The sequence below is a fragment of the Bos indicus x Bos taurus genome, chromosome 4, assembly GCF_003369695.1.
Source record: "Bos indicus x Bos taurus breed Angus x Brahman F1 hybrid chromosome 4, Bos_hybrid_MaternalHap_v2.0, whole genome shotgun sequence".
NCBI lineage: Eukaryota > Metazoa > Chordata > Mammalia > Artiodactyla > Bovidae > Bos > Bos indicus x Bos taurus.
The window spans coordinates 10,888,920-10,911,318 of NC_040079.1; positions in this window are offsets into that span (position 1 = coordinate 10,888,920).

Sequence of the window (22,399 nt, forward strand, 5' to 3'; positions counted from 1 at the left end):
TTTTGATGGACAGGGAGGCCTGGTGTGCTGTGGTCCATGGGGTCGCAAAGAGTCAGACATGACTGAGCAACTGAATTGAACTGAACTGATAAGTAAGATAATATAGTATTTTTTTTTCTCTGACTAATTTCTTTCAACATGATGCCCTCAAGGTCCATTTATATTGTTGAAAGTAGCAAGATTTTTATTTTTTTGTGGCTGAATAATATATACATACATATGTTATGTATGTGTGTGTGTTTGTGTGTGTATTACATTTTCCTTACCCAGTGAATCATCAATGGACGCTTAGATTGCTTCCATGTCTTGGCTATTGTACATAATGCTGCAATTAGATACATTTTTGAGTTAGCATTTTCATTTCCTTGGATAAATAATGAGAAGTGAAATTACTGTTATCATATGGTAGATTTATTTTTAATTTTGGGGGGAATCTTCATCCTGTTTTCCATAGTGGCTATACCAGTCTTCATTCTTAACAAAAGTGCTCAGATGTTCCCATGACCCCACCACATTTTTTCCTCATCCTGGATAACACTTGGTACCTACTGTCTTTTTGATGATAGCCATTCTAACAGGCTTAAGGTAGCATCTTATTATGGTTTGGACTTAATTAGTGATGTTGAACACCTTTCCATTGGTTGGTCATCTTTACATCATCTTTCAAAAATGTTTACTTAGATCTTTTGTTTACTTTCTCTTAAGTAAATTTTTTGCCTGCTGTACAGCTGTATAAGTTCTTTGTTTTGGTTATTAATCCCATATTGGATATATGATTTTTAAATAACCAATTTCACAGAATGCTTTTCCAAATTTTTGGTGTTTCCTTTGCTATGTAGAAGCTTTTTAGTTTGTGTAGTTCCCTGTATTTATTTTTGTTTCTGTTATCTTTGATTTTGGTGTCAAAATAAAAAAATAATCTCTAAAGCCGATGTTGAGGAGCTAACTGTTCATGTTTCTTCCAGGAGTTCTATGGTTTCAGGATTAAGTCTCATTTATTTTGAGTTCATTTTTGTCCTTGATCTAAGATAATGGTCCAGTTTTATTTTTTTCTTTGTGGCTGTTAAGTTGTCCCAGCAACATTAATTGAAGAGGTAACATTTTCCCCATTGTATATTCTTGGCTCCTTTGCCATAAATTAATTGACCACGTCTGCATTATTTTTTTTCTATTTATTTTGTTGCTATTATATAGGGACATTTAAAAATCTTAATTTCCAACTCTCTGTTGCTAATATGTAAAAATAAGATTTTAAAAATATATTTACCTTGTAACCAATGATATTGCTTAACAAAATTATTAGTTTTATTTGGGAACTATACATGTCAAAAGACAACAGTAACATCATTAAAATATGGACAGGGGAAAAAAAAAGCAGTCTAAACCAAGACTTATATACTCAGTATGTAAGGGTGTTGCTACTGCTGCTAAGTCGCTTCAGTCATGTCCGACTCTGTGCGACCCCATAGACGCAGCCCACCAGGCTCCCCTGTCCCTGGGATTCTCCAGGCAAGAACACTGGAGTGGGTTGCCATTTCCTTCTCCAATGCGTGAAAGTGAAAGTGAAATCGTCCAGTTGTGTCCAACTCTTCGCGACCCCATGGACTGAAGCCCACCAGGCTCCTCCGTCCATGGGATTTTCCAGGCAAGAGTACTGGAGTGGGATGCCAGTGCCTTCTGTGGTATGTAAGGCAGTTGCTTGTTATTTTATGATATGGGTGTGTATTAGTGTTGTGAATAATTCAAAAAAATTTTAAACCTGAGTAGCAAGTAGTATTTTAAGAGGTATAAATAATGAGCCAACTTCACAAATGAAATCATTAAAATAATTAATCCAAATAAAATAAGCTAAGATAAATCCCAATGGAACAAATAGAAAATGAAGAATATTGTAGATATCAATCCAATTACATGATTAATTGCCCCTTAAAGTTGAAAGATACTTGGTTTTGCAATTCAGAAATATACTTAAGTTACCAAAAATATATGTAAGTGCTCAACAATGTTATTATGAAAATATGGAACAGTAATGTTTTCATGTGCTGTTGGTAGAAATAAGAATTGGTATAATCACTTTGGAAAATTTTGAAAAATTTTTCTTCTTTAAGAGAAACATACTTTTTAATTCAACTATTTTATTTTTAGTTATTAGCCCAAAAGAAACTTGTGTTTTGTTTATTGAAGTTACAAACAAAAATGTTCATAGCAACATTTTAAATAATAGTTACAATCTAGAAAAAATGTAAAGGTTCATCAATACAAGAACAGAAAAATTTTTTAAAGGAATAGAAAAATAATATCATTACAAAATGGAATGCTATAAAAAATGAGTATAAATTATAACTGTACACAATATGGACACATTTTCAAGAATGCAGTTTTAAATAAAATATATATATATGGGTCTTTTGACATAGACTTGTAATTACAGTAAAAACTAGTATCATCAAAAGTGCATAAATAAGTAACAGAACTGCAAAACGGAGCCTAACAATTGAAAGCATTCAAAATTTAAAAGTTATTAAATGATTAGAATAAATAATATTGTGCACTTAAGAGTAAAGTTAAGATAATAATAAAAAAATAGAATACCATTATATATTTCAAAAACAACAAAAATACATAAAATGTATGTAGAATAAGAGTACAGACAATGTTAATCAATATTGTCTTCATCTAATATCAGAAAGTGATACCATACTAATACATTAATAAGTACATATGTTTTTTAAAAAACTGTTGGAATAGTTAATACAATAAGATGTATATATTTAAGTATAATTAAATATGCATAAAATTAATAAACTTACAACAGTATTTTTCCAAACCACTAAAGAAAACAAAACACAGAATCTTTTCATATTACTAAAAATAGGAAGCAATTAAGAAGTATCAAAATCTGAAAGGAGATAAAGTACAGTTGAGTTAAAATAGTTAAATTTGTTATGTAATTCACTGTCGATAGACTGAGCTTCTCTATCAAATGACCAAAATAGATGACTCATACCATAGAAGAAAACATATTTTGCTGTTTATGAGACCATCTTAAAATGTCACAGAAGGTTTTAATATTGGGAAGACAAAACCAAAAATAAACAGAAGGGTATACTACTATCAAATAATTGTTTTTAAATTATTTAATAGACAATTTATATTCATAAATTGTCAATGATAACTTATATAAGATTTTAGAAATGTCCATATTTTAGAACAATTTTATAAATGTTCATACACAAAATTTAGAAGTAGACATAAAAACTTTGAATACTATGCTAGTACACTTTTTAACATTTATTTCTTTTTTTTTTTTAATTTTATTTTATTTTTAAACTCCATAATAATGTACTAGCTTTGCCAAACATCGAGATGAATCCGCCACAGGCACACCCACGCTCACCATCCTGAACCCCCCTCCCTACCCCCTCCCCATACCCTCCCTCTGGGTCGTCCCAGTGCACCAGTCCCAAGCATCCAGTATCGTGCATTGAACCTGGACTGGCGACTCGTTTCATACATGATATTATAGCTGTTTCACTGCTATTCTCCCAAATCTCCCCACCCTCTCCCTCTCCCACAGAGTCCACAAGACTGATCTATTTATCAGTGTCTCTTGCTGTCTTGTACACAGGGTTATTGTTAACATCTTTCTAAATTCCATATATATGCGTTAGTATACTGTATTGGTGTTTTTCTTTCTGGCTTACTTCACTCTGTATAATAGGTTCCAGTTTCATCCATCTCATTAGAACGGATTCAAATGTATTCTTTTTAATGGCTGAGTAATACTCCATTGTGTATATGTACCACTGCTTTCTTATCCATTCATCTGCTGATGGGCATCTAGGTTGCTTCCATGTCCTGGCTATTATAAACAGTGCTGAGATGAACATTGGGGTACACGTGTCTCTTTCCCTTCTGGTTTCCTCAGTGTGTATGCCCAGCAGTGGGATTGCTGGATCATAAGGCAGTTCTATTTCCAGTTTTTGAAGGAATCTCCACACTGTTCTCCATAGTAGCTGTACTAGTTTGCATTCCCACCAACAGTGTAAGAGAGTTCCCTTTTCTCCACGCCCTCTCCAGCATTTATTGCTTGTAGACTTATGGATCGCAGCCATTCTGACTGGCGTGAAATGGTACCTCATAGTGGTTTTGATTTGCATTTCTCTGATAATGAGTGATGTTGAGCATCTTTTCATGTGTTTGTTAGCCATAATTTTATTAATGTTTCACTGCAGGAAATCTTACACTCAAGCACTTGTAACATTTTAGAAATATATGATTAAAAATTTACTAAAATGCAAAGAGCAGAAATCAAATTAACAAAATATGATGGGATTAGAAATTATTAATTATTATGGAAATGTTAACTGACATCTTAGAAACTACAGATTCCATTCTAATAATTATTAAATAAAAAAAAACACACTACAGTAACAAACTGCAGAGAAAAACAATGGAAGCCCTTCATGTAATTGGCAAAAACTACACACACACACACAGGTATTCATGGTGTTAAATGTTCTTATTGTATAATTAAACCAACTGAGAAATAATTAAATACATTAGAAAAATCAGTAAAAGTAATTCCTTAGAGAATAAGAGATATTATAGTAACAAAAATGTTATCTATACATAAAAGTGTACTGGAGAAAAAGTACTGGGTATTTATATGATCGCATAGCTATGAGAACATTTTAACCATGGAGGAAGAAAATTTTCTCTTTTTTTGTCTTTGTCTTTATCTCTGCCTCTCTCTCTCTCGCTCCTTCCTACTGTACCCAAGAATCAAACCTTCTATTTGTATACAGTGCTTCATCACATTGAAGATTAAGAAATATTTTTGTATCTTTTCACATCTGAACACAAGTAATGCAGAATGATACAGATGAAATTTTATTTTTAAATTCTTTTAAAAGAAACTGCTGACATGTCAGTTTTCTTGTATTCAAGTTTTGAGCTCTCACTGGACATGGAAAGCAAGGAAGAGAACAGTCATAAACCCGTGAAGCTATTGGGAGTAAGTGGGGATATTTTGGCTGTCTTCACACCAAACATTCTGAAAAAGGAGGATGGTGAGGGGGCCAAAGGAGAGACAAGTGAATTTGTGAATTTATCAATTGAAATTTCCTAATCTTCCGTTAAAACTTAAACTTCTGATGGTAATATTTTTACTCTGACATCGTCTGAACGAAACGGCTCTTTGATCGATGTTCCTGAAGAAAAACGTCTTCTTTTCATAAACACACATTCAGATTAGAAATAGGAATTGCTTCCTATGAAATCTGGAAGTTAACTTTTCTGAGTTTTGTAAGCTTATGATTACTCTCTAGCTTTTATGTGTTTTCCTCTTCAAGTCTTCAGTTATGTTGTGGAACATACTGTTTTATTTTAGATAATAAAATATTGAATATTATTGAGTAAGGTAGGCTTTCTTCACTAGATTATTGTCAAATTACTGGTCCATATACAGAATTTTTTCCTTATTTTGTAATTCGATGAAACTTGTCAGCTCTCTAATGAGTCAATTTTCTAGCCTCATTGTGGTTTCAGTCTTAATGTGCTTTAATCTATGGTTTGGTACCCCAGATAGCACATTTTTACATGTATTCTCTGAAAAAAAGTCATTTTGTTATTATGAAAATGAAAGAATCAATGCAGACTTGCTCATGCATGGCAAACCTATCTTAATTATGTAGCTTCCACAAGTGAGCAAACTGAATTATTTCTTGCCTGTCTTGACTCTTTATATAAATAATAGCTAAATTATATATGCATATATATATTGATATGTACAGAGTAAGCCCTTCTTAAGTGCTTAATTAACTCTCAAATGTTATCTTCCTTAATGATAGTATATGAAATCTCTTCTGCATTGTTCTGTGATAGCATACATATGAATTATTTTAATAGTATGAGAAATGGAAATTCTTTGCTGTGAGACTTTTATCTAATTTTATATGGCTAAATGAATTTTTCATATTTACTCAACTATTAGGCCCCTCAATTTCCTCTTTATGATATTATGTCCATCAAGGCTGTGAAGGCAATCTATGTACAGTATTTTTGTTTTACCTTTTTACTAAGTCTTTTGCTGTTGTAATAAGATCATTTTTACTTATCTTCTACTTTTTTATAGTTAAGTTGCATATCAGAGCAGTCCTTTCACAACAAATACGGCAGGTTTCTTCTTACAAAAGTTCACAATCACATCATCAGAAATGTAATTCTCAGAATCCTTCAGCTTTTATGAACTGTGTTAAACTATAAAGTCTGTAGACATCAGATACATTTTTTGAAATGTTAAGATTCTTTTTTGAAATATAGGTTAAGTGAATACCTATGAAAATATGATCTCATTCTGAGACTTGCAACTATATGACTTCTTTAATAAGGCAGAAGCTTATTAAATAGGTGGAGTGAAATGGGAATTTTAATAAATAGTGTTGATAGCTGAATAGTTACTTGCAAAAAGATACAATGGGATTAATATCTCACACCAAGATAACTTCCAAATATATTATATACCTAAATATACTAGCAGAAAAGAGTTAAATTTTTTTACAAGTATAATATAAAAACATCTTTGTAGCTACAATTTTAAAACCAGAAGCCACTGAAAAAATTCAGTAAATTCAGCTACAAAGACCACCATAAATATAGTATAAATAATAAAGAAAAATATGAGAGAGTATTAGTATACAAAGTCAAAAGTTATATATCAAGCCAATATTAAAAAGTGTGGGAAATATATATTTACATTTGATTTCAAATTCATATCCATACTTAGAAAGCAGAATGCTGAATGAATAAGCCATTCATTTTGTCAACATCATCTTTCTATAAATGCAAATGACAGAAATTGTGAACGAAGGAACGAATGGATTTGTTAATAGGACATTTTGTATCTGTACAGAGCAATTAAAAAATATACATTTCAAATTTCTCTACCTTTTGAACCATAAAAATTTATTTTTTTTTAAATTTTATTTTATTTAACTTTACAATATTGTATTGGTTTTGCCATATATCAAAATGAATCTGCCACAGGTATACATGTGTTCCCCATCCTGAACCCTCCTCCCTCCTCCTTCCCCATGTCATCGCTCTGGGTCATCCTAGTGCACCAGCCCCAAGCATCCAGTATCGTGCATCAAATCTGGACTGGCAACTTGTTTCATATATGATATTATACATATGCAATGCCATTCTCCCAAATCATCCCACCCTCTCCCTCTCCCACAGAGTCCAAAAGACTGTTCTATTCATCAGTGTCTCTTTTGCTGTCTCGTATACAGGGTTATTGTTACCATCTTTCTAAATTCCATATATATGCATTAATATACTGTAATGGTGTTTTTCTTTCTGGCTTACTTCACTCTGTATAATAGGCTCCAGTTTCATCCACCTCATTAGAACTGATTCAAATGTATTCTTTTTAATGGCTGAGTAATACTCCATTGTGTATTTTCAATGAATTAGTACTCTATTAGTCCTAATCTCTCAATATAGGGCAAAAAAGTTAAAAATCAGTATTTGACAGATAACACTTAAAAAGCCTAAATGTATTAGAAAACTTAAAATCCACTGTGGCTTCTGGCTTCACCTTATTTTGTAGAAAGCTAAGAATAGCATCACTCTCACTGTGACTACAAAAAAGTCAGGTAGTCTACTAATTTATAATATTTCCTCCTTCACAGAGCTGATACTGCAGGACCATCAATTTAGCCAGAAATCCAAAGAAAGATAGACACTTCAAGGAAAGACAAGATGTGACCACAGCTTCATTACAGAGCACTAAAGGAAGAAAGGTAAATAATAAAAATTACAATTTTTATCAAACTTTTGAAGACCAAATGTGCCCAAAATACTACCACTGGAGGCCTGAGATTACTATCCTTAATTTGTCAAGCTTGTGAGGTTGGACTCTGGCTGGTGTCTGGGACCTGGAATTTTAGGGAGAATCCCACAGTTCTGTAAGAAAAATGGCTTCCTGTGCCTAAATCGTGTGAACAACGTGGTTTCTGCAAAATATCTGCTTTTCTTCTGGGAGTCTGAAATTTGGATAAATGCCCCGCAGAGGGTGCCTATGTAACTATCCCCCAAGAAAAATCTTGGCAGTGAACCTCTAATTAGATTTTCTGGTAGATAATACTTCATTTAAATTGCTACCAATTGTTGCTAAAGGAATTAAGTATATTTTGAAAATATATGTATATGTTCACCAGGAAAGGACTTTCTAAGCAAAATGCAAAATGTGTTAATCAAAATAAAATGTTTGATACATTTGATGATGTTAAAATAGAAATCAAAATATACCATGAATAATTGAAAAGAAAAATGATCATCAAGAAGAAAGATCCATATGTGACTAATATATTACAACAAAGGACTGATATATAGAATATATAAGATCTTCAAAAACACAAAAATACTGTCAATATTAAAATGGGTTATTAATTCATCAGGAACCAGTTAGGAAATACTCTCAATTAAGAAACAAATTTTAAATTTGTAAAAACTAAGAGGTACTGACTAAACTGGCAGAAGTCTCATATGAGATGTGGACAATGTCCCAACCCAGGGATTGAACCTATGTCTCTTATGTCTCCTGCATTGGCAGGTGGGTTTTTTACCACTAACTATTGCCACCTAGGAAGCCCAATCTATATGACACTGTCTAGTAAATATATGCATGTAAACATTTTTATTCAGAGGTCTCATCCCCATGCATACTGGAAAAACTCATGCATGTATATTTTCCCAGATATGTGTGGTACCTTAGCTTGTAATAGTGAGAAATTAGATGTGCTATCAGTAACCATCATGGTACATCATACAGTGGAATATTCTGCACATGTAAGCTTGACTAAGATAATTTTTAAATTGCTTTCCCTGCAAATAGTAAAGTAACTGCATTCTCATCGTAGAATTAAAGTCTACAACATTAAAAAAAAAAAAAACCCACCTATAATCTCACCACCTGGAAATATTTACTACTATTATTCTTTCAATTTAATTTCCATGTGTAGGGGCATAGTCTATGTAGTTAGCCAACACTAGCTTTCCCACTTACACACAGCTTTAGTTTGGATTATTTAATTTATATAAAATCCATTACCTAATCTGTAAGTATGATAACAATAACAATCATGATACTCATAATAATATTGATAATTATTACATAGTTTTTATGATAATGAGATGAATTAGATAATGCATCTGATACTCTCCATTCTGTCTCTGGCTCTTTCTCTACCTCTCCCCTTCTTCTTCCCTCCATATTTATCATATAAATGTATACAAATACATGCACACGCACACACACACACTTAGCTTGCTTTCTGAGAAGTTCTCCTTTGTTGTCATACACAACTATGTCTGATCTGGACTTTTGGAAAGATACTCCTTCTGGGAGATGCACAAGTTCTACTAGAGAAGGTTCTGGGATAGCAGGCTCTCTTTAGAAAATTAAGACTGTTTTTTTGGCCACAAAAAAGACTGTTTTATTGGCCACAAAAGTACTAAAAAATATTAGCAACTGTCTGATATATTTCTTCCAGTCAACTTTACATATCAATGATCATAAGCTTCTCATGCAGACACAGTTGGTAAGTCTGAATATTCTCTTTTGCATAGTGAATTTTGTGTTTTTCCTATCTTCTATTCATTAAAATAACACTGTTTTGAATCGACTTGAAATAACAGGCGCATGTAGGCTTGCCATGCCTTATTCTGACCTTCATCAATGTGTTTACTCCCATTGTATGACAAAGAAACAATTAAGAAAATTGTTTGAAAGATTTTAACCATGGTGTTATCTCCTACTGTTGTTGCCTTTTAACAGCCAGGGTTGATAAATGCACCAGGTTAGAATAAGCAGAATTTATCATTTTTTATCCCAGCTAGATTCCAAATTAATGAACTCTCGGTGAAATTAGACTGCAAGCCATTGGCAGTTAGATTCCTCAAGACTTGCTTCTTTGTTCTCTGTTGATGTCCCTTCTGGCTCTAATTTCAGTTTATCATTTCAAAGTAAAAAAGAAGACTGAGTATGTGCTATGTTTTTATTTATTTCTTTTGTATAATAGAAGAGGTATAAAATTACAAGTTTGATTGGCATGTTATCTGCTTTCTAATTCAGGGCAGGCTAAAATATGAAGCTATATTTTGTTGTCACATAGCAAGAATCATCAGTTCTCTAGTTTGCACTATCTGAATGTTTCATATTTGTCTTGACATTTTCTCCCTTCAGTCAGTCCCATGGTTTATGATCTGCTAATTGCAATAGACACTTCTAGGTACCAAACTTTATATTGGTTTTGATTAAATTTATCTCTGTAAAATAGTAACAATATTAAAACCTACTTTCTTTAAATATTAAGTTTCTCTTATGTAAGATGATTCCTTCCAGATGTATGTAGATCAGGGTTGACATGGTTTTAACGGAGTCTCTAGAGTTATTACACATCCATTCTCTTTTTATGTGTTCTGTGATCGTTGTGACAATTTTCCAAACTCAAGGTTGACTCATTTTCAGAAGATAGTAATTGTAGGTTTAGTCATGAAATCCACATTCTAGAAAGCAAGAAGGAAGGCGAGGAAAGCATTAAGCAGAAGGTCAGAGTCAGCCCTCTTTAAGTAGATTTCTGGGAAGCAAAATTCAACAGTTTCTGTTTGGAAATCTAACTTTGTAACCTAGGACTTCTCCATATATTTAGTGTTTTTAAAAAATGGAGAATAGATGGTAGGCAGATACCTAGGGTTCTGCAGTCTAATCCTACATTATTTTTGTCTTATATATGACTGATATGTTAGACTACATACACTTCCAGAATATAATCATAATGAATAAATATGGTTTGGTGTTGAATCTTCATAAAATTTCTTGGGAGTTCTGTTGAAGTACACACTTGCAAATGCAGTAAAACAGTACATGTTTCAATATATTCATTTCCTGATAAACATGTTTTAGTATTCCAATACATGGAGACAACTTTCCCTTTTTTTTTATTTTATGACAAGTAGCAAACACTGATGTGGCTTTAAAAGAAAATGCCTTGCAGTAAATTTCAGATTAGATTTTGTTTTTGTATTAGCACCATTGTTATTTTTAACGGAAATTTCTAAGACAATAAACAACACAAGATTAAGCTTTTTTAATGAAACCAACTTTACACATTAAAAATTCATGTGTTTTACAGATGAACTTATTTGTAAAGCAGAATTAGACACAGATGCAGTAAACAGACATATGTGTACGAAGGGAGGGGAAGTAGGGTATCCTGGGAGATTGAAATTGACCTATACACACTACTATAGATAGTACATGGAGAAGGAAATGGCAACCCACTCCAGTACTCCTGCCTGGAGAATCCCAGGGACGGCAGAGCCTGGTAGGCTGCCATCTATGGGGTCGCACAGAGTCGGATTGACTGAAGCGACTTAGCAGCAGCAGCAGGATTGATAGTACAAAATAGATAACTAGTGAGAACCTACTGTATAGAACAGGGAACTCTACTCAGTGCTCTGTGGTGACCTAAATGGGAAGGAAATCCAATAAAAAGAGACTATATATATATATATATATTTATGTATACCAGGGGCTTCCCTGGTGGCTCAGATGGTAAAGAATCTGCCTGCAATGCAGGAACTGTGGAACATTATTCAGGTTTAAAGAGAATGAAAATTCTGACTAATGCTACAGTATAAATCAAACTTGAGGTGATCAAGCTGAGTGAAAGTCACAAAAAGATAAAAACTGTATGATTTTACTTACATAAGGTACTTAGAGAAATCAAATGCATAAAAAGTAACTCCAACTAAGCAGCTCCAACTTAGCAAAATTTGGACTTTCCAGGTGGTGCTAGTGGTAAAGAACATAACTGTCAATGCAGGAGACACAAGAGACACAGGTTCGAACCCTGGGTTGGGGAGATACCATAGAGGAGGAAGTGCAATCCATTCTAATAATCTTGCCTGAGAAATCCCATGGGCACAGGAGACTGGCAGGCTACAGCCCATGGAGTCACAAGAAGTCAGACAAACTGAACACAGGCACACACACGTGTCAAAGTGTTCACACCAAATATGATAGAGGACTTCAGATCAGATCAGATCAGATCAGTCGCTCAGTCGTGTCCAACTCTTTGCAACCCCATGAATCGCAGCACGCCAGGCCTCCCTGTCCATCACCAACTCCCAGAGTTCACTCAGACTCACGTCCATCGAGTCAGTGATGCCATCCAGCCATCTCATCCTCTGTTGTCCCCTTCTCCTCTTGCCCCCAATCCCTCCCAGCATCAGAGTCTTTTCCAATGAGTCAACTCTTCACATGAGGTGGCCAAAGTACTGGAGTTTCAGCTTTAGCATCATTCCTTCCAAAGAAATCCCAGGGCTGATCTCCTTCAGAATGGACTGGTTGGATCTCCTTGCAGTCCAAGGGACTCTCAAGAGTCTTCTCCAACACCACAGATCAAAAGCATCAATTCTTCGGCGCTCAGCCTTCTTCACAGTCCAACTCTCACATCCGTACGTGACCACTGGAAAAACCATCCCTGTCAATTTTGTTAAGAAACCCATTTTCACATTGCTTCAAAGTACATGTGTAAGAACATATACCTAGCTATTATCTGATGCTTACTCCTTGGAAGGAAAGTTATGACCAACCTAGATAGCTTATTCAAAAGCAGAGATATTACTTTGCCAACAAAGGTTCGTCTAGTCAAGGCTATGGTTTTTCCTGTGGTCATGTATGGATGTGAGAGTTGGACTGTGAAGAAAGCTGAGCACCGAAAAATTGATGCTTCTGAACTGTGGTGTTGGAGAAGACTCTTGTGAGTTCCTTGGACTGCAAGGAGATCAAACCAGTCCATTCTAAAGGAGATCACTCCTGGGTGTTCTTTGGAAGGACTGATGCTAAAGCTGAAACTCCAATACTTTGGTCACTTGATGTGAAGAATTCAAATATTACAGTTAACAAATGTGTTAATTGTGATAGGGAGTACAAAAATTTTAAAGAGAAATATTTCATGTTTTAAACCCTCAATTGAAGAGAATGACCCACTTGCTACCATGTATGTACATGTTAGGATTTCATATTTGTTGTTGTTCAGTTGCTCAGTTGTGTCCAACTCTTTGTGATCCATAGACTGCAGCACACCAGGCTCTCCATCCTTCACCATCTTCCAGAGCTTCCTCAAACTCATGCCCATTAAGCGATGATGCCATCCAAACATCTTATCCTCTGTCACCTGCTTCTCTTCCTTTGCTAGATCATTCCCATCATCAGGGTCTTTTCAAAGGAGCTGGCACTTCACATCAGGTGGCAAAATCTGGGAGATTTAGCTTCAGTCCTTCCAAAGAATACTCACAGCTGATTTCTTTTAGGATTGACTGGTTTGACCTCCATGCTGTCCAAGGGACTCCCAAGAGTCTTATCTAGCACCACAATTCAAAAGCATAAGTTCTTGGCACTCAGCCTTCTTTATGGTCCAACTCTCACCTCTGCACATGACTACTGGAAAAACCATAGCTTTGACTATATGAACCTTTGTTGGCAAAGTGTTGTCTCTGCTTTTCAGTATGCTGTCTAGGTTTGCCATAGCTTTTCTTCCAAAGAGCAAGCATCTTTTAACTTTATGCAGTCACCATCCACAGTGATTTTGAAGTTCAAGAAAATAAAGTCTGTCACTGTTTCCATTTTTTCCCATCTATTTGCCATGAATTGATAGAACCAGATGCCACAATCTTAGTTTTCTGAACGTTGAATTTTAAGCCAGTTTTTCCACTCTTCTCTTTCATAGTCATCAAGTGGCTCTTAATTTACTATTCATTTTCTGTCATTAGGGTGGTGTCATCTGCATATCTGAGGTTATTAATATTTCCCCTGGTAACCTTGATTTCAGCTTTAGCTTCATCCAGCCCAACATTTTACATGATGTACTATGCATATAAGGGGATCTTTCCAACCCAGGGCTTGAACCCACATCTCCTGCATTGCAGGCAGATTGTTTACCATCTGAGCCAGCAGAGAAGCCCAAGTTAAAGTCAGGGTGACAATATACAGCCTTGACATACTCCTTTTCCAAGTTTGAACAGTCCATTGTTCCATGTCTGGCTCTAACTGTTGCTTCTTGCCCTGCATACAGGTTTCTTAGGCAGGTAAAATGATCTGTTATTCCTATCTCTTTCAGAATTTTCCAGTTTGTTGTGATCCACACAGTCCAAGGCTTTAGTGTAGTCAATGAAGCAGAAGTAGATGTTCTTCTAGAATTGTCTTGCTTTTTCCATGATCCGATGGATGTTTGCGATTTGATCTCTGGTTCCTCTGCCTTTTCTAAATCCAGCTTGTATTTCTGAAAGTTCTCGGTTCACATACTGTTGAAGACTAGCTTGAAGGTTCTTGAGAACTTCCTTGCTAGCGTGTGAAATGTGTGCAATAGTGAGGTAGTTTGAATATTTTTGGCATTGCCCTTTTGGGGATTGGAATGAACACTGACCTTTTAAAGTAACACAATAACTGATCTATTAAAATAATACATATAAAAATGTAAATGGAAATACAAGAACAATTTATACATTTCCTAATATGAGTCTTTACCATGTTTTAAATATAAAAATAAATTTTGTAACAATTTGTCTTTTCCTGAAATAAACTTCATTGTGATCAAATGAGTGAAATATTTAAATTAGAATAAATATTTACTAATGTAGTTGATGTTTGAAATATAAAAATATGGATTCTAAAAGATATTTTAATTGATACAGATGTTTATAATTTAAACAAAATATTTCATTAACAAAATTATTATTGAATTTATGAATATTAAATGAATATTTATATTCAACAACAGCATTAATATGAAAATATATCCAGAAATTTAGAGATTCTGTAATTTATTGCAAAACATGCTGGGTAACACAATCTTCAAATGTCTATTTTTATCTTAAAAGAATCTTTGAGCATGGAAAAATTGCAGCAAGTTGAATTACAGAACTTTAGAAAGAAATGTAAATTACCTGGTGTATGTGCATTTCAAAGATGTTCAAAAGAACATGATTATCCCATTTGCAATTCAGTTTTTAAATCTGGATACAACATACACAATATTTTTCACAATTTCTCTCTCAGAATTTTAGAAGCTGACAGCCTACACATTAAGTTCAGAGTCTTCAAAAAATATACTTATGGCACAAAATGAGTTAGAATAATAGGAGATTATAAACACTCAATTTTGATCTTCAAACTTTCGTTTTAATATAAATGCTACATTGTTACATCAACTCCTGTTTTTAAATCATGTCCGACTGTTTGCAACCCCATGGAATGGAGCATGCCAGGATTCCCTGTCCTTCACTGTCTCCTGGAGGTTGCTTAAATTCCTGTCCATTGAGTCAGTAATAACATCTAACTATCTCATCTACTATTGCCCTCTTCTCTTGCCTCAATCTTTCCCAGCAACAGGGTCTTTTCCAATGAGTTGGCTCTTTGCATCAGGTGGCCAAAATATTGGGGATTCAGCATCAGTCCTTCCAATGAATATTCAGTGTTGATTTCCTTTAGGATTTACTGGTTTGATCTTGCTGTCCAAGGGACTCTCAAGAGTCTTCTCCAGCACCTGAGTTCAAAAGTATTGATTCTTTGATGCTCAGTCCTCTTTATGGTCCAACTCTCAAATCCATACATGACTACTGGGAAAACCATAGCTTTGACTATATGGACTTTTGTTGGCAAAGTGTTGTCTCTGCTTTTAGTTACACTGTCTAGGCTTGTCATAGTTTTTCTTCCAAGGAGTGAGTGTCTTAATTTGTTCACTGTAGTCACCTCCTACAGTGATTTTGGAGCCCAAGAAAATAAAATCTGTCACCATTTCCACTTTCCCCCATCTATTTGGCACGAAGTGATGGGACTAGATGCCATGATCTTAATTTTTTGATATTGACTTTCAAGCCAGCTTTTTCACTCTCCTCTTTCACCTTCATCAAGAAACTTTAGAGTTCCTCTTCACTTTCTGCCATTAAAGTGGTATCATCTGCATATCTCGGGTTGTTGACCTTTCTCATGGCAATCTTGATTCCAGCTTGTGATTCATCCAGTCTGGCATTTCACATGATGTACTCTGCATATAAATTAAATAATCAGGGTGACGATATACAGCCTTAGTGTAGTCCCTTCCCAACATTGAACCAGTCCATTGTTCTATGTCTGTTTCTAACTGTTATATCTATAAATGATGTATATTTACATTCTGTCTGGAATTGGGCAGAAGATATTTACAAAATGTGTTCAGGAATGGTAGAGAATTTCATTTGTTTTGGTTCAACTTTGGCTGCTCATATTGCAAAGCTCATGTTAGAAACTGGCAGACAAATGGATGTCAAGTATAGATTATTGCATACCATATCATAAATAGAATGCATAATGTTATGCCCTTTATTCTGCAAAGCAATGGTTACTATGACAGGTTTTTTATCTTTTAATCAGAAGGTGAATATCATAGCCTTTTAGAAGTCTAATCCTGGAAAATGAAGAGACTCAGAGTTGAGGAATGGGCAGGGGGAGAACCAGTTTAAAGACATTGCAGTATTCTGAGGGAAAAAAATCAATGCTTTTAACTTATTTTTCTTTTCCAACAGCTCTGGATAGGCCTTCTGGTACTATGTTGAACAGATGTTGCAAGAGTGGTTGCTGCTAAGTCACTTCAGTCGTGTCCGACTCTGTGTGACCCCATAGACGACAGCCCACCAGGCTCCCCTGTCCCTGGGATTCTCCAGGCAAGAACACTGGAGTGGGTTGCCATTTCCTTCTCCAGTATCTGCCATATTCCAGATCTTAGAGGAAATGATTTTAGTTTTTCACCATTGAGTATGACATTAATTGCCAGATTTTCACATATGGCTTTCATTGATTTGAGATTAGTTCTTTCTGTACATAATATGTTGAGAATTATTGTCATGAATGGGTTTTGAATTTTGCCAGAATTTTTTTCTGCATCTAGTAAGGTAATCTTTTATTCTGTTTTGTGACTTATCACAGTTATTGATTTTCACATGTTGAACCACCCTTGCATCCCAGGGATCAATCCTCCTTGGTTATGGTGTATGGTTGTGGTAATGGCACATATGCATATGTACATAATGATGCATAATGCACCTTATGGTGCTTAAATGTGCTGTTGAAGTTGGTCTGCTAATATTTGGTTGAGGATTTTTACATCCATGTTTATTAGGATATTGGCCTGCAGTTTTCTTTCCTTGTGATGTCTTTGTCAGAGTGATGCTGGCTACATAAAATGAGTTGGGAAGTATTCTTTTCTCTTCTATTTTTGCATAGTTTAAGAGGATTGATATTCATTATTGAAATGTTTGGTAGAATGCACCTGTGAAGTCATTTAATCTTGAACTTTCATTTTTGGAGACTTTTGATTAATGATTCAGCCTTCTCATTTGTTATTGGTCTGTTCAATTATCTGCTTCTTGAGTCAGTCTTTGTGGCTTGTATGTTTTAGAAATTTATTTTTCTAGGTTGTCCAATTGGTGTATAGTTGTTCATAATTTAATAATGCCTTGTAGTCTTTTTGAAACTTCTGTGGTTTCAGTTGTAATATCTCTTCTTTCATTTTATAAATTATCTATTCTAGTTTGCTTTTTTTCTTGGTTAGTCTAGCTAAGGGCTCGTCAAGATTTGTTTATCTGCTCAAAAACCATCTCTTAATTTTGTTGATCTTTTAAAACTATTTTTACATTCTCTATTTCATTTCTTTATATCATAATTTTAGTTGTTTACTTTCTTCTGCTAACTTTGGGCTTAGTTTGTTCTTTGTTTTCCAATTACTTGAAGTATAAAGTTAGGTTATTTGAATTATTTCTTTTTCTTAATGTAGGTGTTTGTCACCATATATTTTCTGCTCAATATTGCCCTTATTGTATCCTGTAAGTTTTAGTGTGTGGTGGAATTATTTCACTTGTATTGAAATATTTTCTAATTTCTCTTTTGATTTTCTTTTTGAACCAATGACTATACAGTTGTATGTTGTTTAATTTCCATTTATTTGTGAGTTTTCCCATTGCCCTTTTGTTATTGATTTCTAGAGAATTTTACAATACATTTGTCAGTTTATTATAGGGGGGAAGAGATGGTAGAATTAAAAATTTATTTGTGATTTTTGCTTTAGGCATTAGAATGATACTAAGTAAAATGCAGAAATCAGTTTGGGAATAAGAGATGATGGGTTGAATGGAAGATTTATAATCAACTTAATTTTAGGGTGAATGCAGTTTGCTAGATGGATACAATATTCAAATGGATATGACAATTTGAATGGAAATAACACATAAAGATGTAACTGCTCCTGGAGAAATAAGTATTTATGAAAATTATATTTGGGTGAAGGATATTGAGTCTCTCAATGTAAGGAAGTCTCTGAATCTGGATTGATTCTAGAGAGGATCATAAAGTGTGTGTGTGTGTGTGTGTGTCCTCACTCTTGACATCATTGAAATATAAAGGTGGGGCATTCTACATTGTAAGCAGTAGCTAAAATACTGTCTGCTGCTGAGCCTTGCTACTAGTGTCTGAGTTTCTATTTCTCAACTCAAGAATCTAGTCATCAGTTTTATTCATAAACACTGCGTCCACCCTACTCTCGACTCTGAAAGTAGTATCACAGAATGAGAAGATTATGTCAGGGCTATACCTTGTATTATGAGCTGATTATGGATTTCTGTCTTAACCTAGCAGGAGTAACTAAAATGTAATAAAACTGTATTTTTTTGATGTTGTTGTTGTCAGTTAGTCACTAAGTTGTGTCTGACTCATTGAGACCCAATAGGCTGTAGCCCACCAAGTTCCTCTGTCCATGGATTTTTTCAGGCATAAATACTGGAGTGGGTTGCCATTTCCTTTCCCAAGAGATCTTTCTGACCCAGGGATTAAAACCACATCTCCTGCTTGGCAGGCAGATTCTTTACCAATGAACCACCCAAGAAGCCCAACCTTTATTTTAGCCACCTCCAAAATATCCAGGTTGTATTAAATTAAGCCATCTGGCTGTTGTTTACCACTTTTGATTTAGTAGGTAAACAAATGTTATTTATCTATAGCTTAGAAAAAAATAGATCTAAATGTATTTATGGATCCTGAACTTTCACTGATATCATAAATTCAGTTTGCACTATTTTAGATTTTAGACTTAACAAATAAAAATATATTAGGTGGTGGTGACTCTTTACAGCCAAGGGGTTGAGGCTGCAAAGAAAAAGGAAGAGAGTGTTACCCAGGAAGACAAATGGGACTGCATTGTAGCTCCTTAATTCCAAAGAAAATGATTCATTATTCATAATAAATTTATGTGGAAAATATTAACATTATTTTGTTTCAGAAGCCTATTCTGTCTTAAACTTTAAAATGTTGTTTTCCTCCAGGGCATATTTTATCATTTAAATATAAAAAAATGTGATGAACATAATATTTGAAATAATAGAACTTGAGATTTATCTTAAATGAGATTAGATTAGATTCCTAAGGTGTATGTCATTTTTAAACAACGATGAGAAAAGAATTTATCATGTCAATATGAATTCTAAAACAACCACTGTATAACTTTTTAAATTAATTGACTATTCAACATTTCTCATCTACATATTTAAAAAGAAAAAAAGAAAATAGATGCTGGAGGTCTGTATCTGAGACAGTTAATTCAGCTATGAAAACACATGTTCATTGATGCCTAAGGGGTATGTAATAATCTCTCTATCCTTTTAAATAAAATTTTTGTTGGGTTTTCAGGAGAGGTGACGGGAAAGCCTTGACTGAATACAGAAAGTATTTCATTTATTTTACCTATAGATTTATAAATAAAACATCCACAGGGAAAATTCTGTGTGAGACACATTTATCACATTACACATTTAGTAAATTAATACCCTGAATGAGTTACACATTTAATATATTAATATTCAAAGGCAGTCCCCACTTCAAGCTTCTTAATTAGCTTCTGATTTGCTAACAGAATATTTTACAAGAGGAATATGGAATTTAATGATTCTAAGACAAAAAATTATATATAAATATATATCTGGAAAGGAGAAGGCAATGGCACCCCACTCCAGTACTCTTGCCTGGAAAATCCTATGGACAGAGGAGCCTGGTGGGCTGCAGTCCATGGGGTCGCTAAGAGTCGGACACAACTGAGCGACTTCACTTTTATTTTTTACTTTTATGTATTGGAGAAGGAAATGGCAACCCACTCCAGTGTTCTTGCCTGGAGAATCCCAGGGATGGGGGAGCCTGGTGGGCTGCCGTCTATGGGGTCGCACAGAGTCGGACATGACTAAAGCGACTTAGCAGCAGCAGCAGCATATATCTGGAAAATGAATTTTATCCCCCAGATAAAATTTAATCCCCAGGGACTTACAGTCTCAGGACACAAAAATCCTATGAATTTTTTCCTATGTAAAATGATTCATTGAAAAGTATTTTATAGGGTTGTATTTACATTGAATAAGAGAATTCAATTCTCTTATTGACTCTCAGTTCTCTTGTAAATATCGGTAAGTTGTATGACAAAACCTTAAGATGTCACAGAGGTAATGATGTGACTCATATTTGTATTTCATTGTATGTAAAGTAATATTGAATCCCAGACAATACTTCACTTGAATGTATACAAGAAAACATGCAACTAAAAATAATTCCTTCTATCCTTGGTCAATTTTCTCTAGTTTTAATGTTTCAGTGTTACTATTTTGCCCTACAAGTTTCCTTTCTGAAAAGCATAGTTGTCAGTGAAATTTTAAGTTGTTCTTTGGAGATCATACTTTGGCTCTGCACTTATAAGTAAAGGAAAATCTCATTATAATTACAGCACATAATACCTAAAGCGGAAAGAGCAAAAACTGTAGGTGATGAGACTTGTTAGTGACAAGAAGTGATGAAACGGGGTCAAAGTCTAACGTTATCTGCTTCATGAGCTTCCTTACTGCTGCCACTACGCAAAAGATACTAGTTTTCCTGTTGCTATATTAAAAGCAGAGGTAATTTCTCCATATCATCAGGGGCAAGTACTTTCCAATTATTACTTTATTCTCACTTTGAAAAGCCAATAAATATCAAACTAAAAATTATAAATACAACAAAAATGTTCTATCTTTAAAATTTCTGCAATAGACTGTTTCAGGCTTAAAATATTTTAGCTTCCTTTTCATTGTACATAACCTATTTACTTTGAAGCAATGTTAAAAGAAACAAGTTAAATATTAAAGTTGTTCATAAAGTAAGATAACAAAAATATATAAATGTCATCATATATTATTAACGGCACTTCATTTTTGGAATAACTTTCACCAATGGACAATATTACCTTGTCTACTTTTTACCTAGTCAATAAAATAAAATAAAATCTATGTGTAACCCTAGGATATTTTTTAGGTGTAAGTTGAATTTACTCAGCTATCTTATATTCTGTCATGGCTAGACTATAATATTTAAAATATATTAAAAATAAATTTAAGGATGAGAGATACTTTTCTCAAAGTCATTACTTTGAAAAGTGTCATATTCTGTTGGTTAAAGTGTATTTTGAGACAGAGCATGCTCTTATTTATTGTATTTATGTTCTATTTCTTTGTAGGAACCAATATATTTTATTTTATTTTATTTTTTTAAAATATAAATTTATTTAATTTAGTTGGAGGTTAATTACTTTACAATATTGTATTGGTTTTGCCATACATCAATATGAATCCGCCATGGGTGTACGTGTATTTTAAAGAAAAATAGTTTAAAAAAAAAAAAAAAAAAAACTAGTAAGAATGTTTCCAGGAAGGACAAAGGGGACTGCATTTACTCTACTGCCTGAAGCAACCAAAAGATGAACCAAATTAATAGAACAGTAGTTCTAGAGATACTAAATAGCAGGCCAAAAAGGATTGCAATACATGAGACTAAGTAGGTAAATTAAGTGAGCACTGAGCTTCCTCAAATGTACTAACTTGAATGAATTTTCAGGTTCCGACAAACAGAGAGAAAGAACACAGGCAAGCTCAGTTCTGTTAAGCTGAAGAAATGAAGCTGAGACCAAAGTGACTAGAATGCACAGGATGCACTGCTGGAATGGAGAGAAAATTGTAGACAGTACTTTGCAAGTGTGCAGAATACAGATTAATACATAAATATAAAGAAACTACTTGAGATTAAAAATATTAAAGATATTAGACGTTCTTAGAGGGCCTGAAATTCATAGGTGGCCAGAAACATAGTCAATACTCAATAGCCAAAATACAAAGCCTCGAGATTAAAAGAGAATTAGGTAGAATACACAGAAGGTCCTGGCTGATAAATGCAGAATATATAAATTTAAGCTGAGCACTGCTCTGATATCACTTAATAAACTTCCAAAAC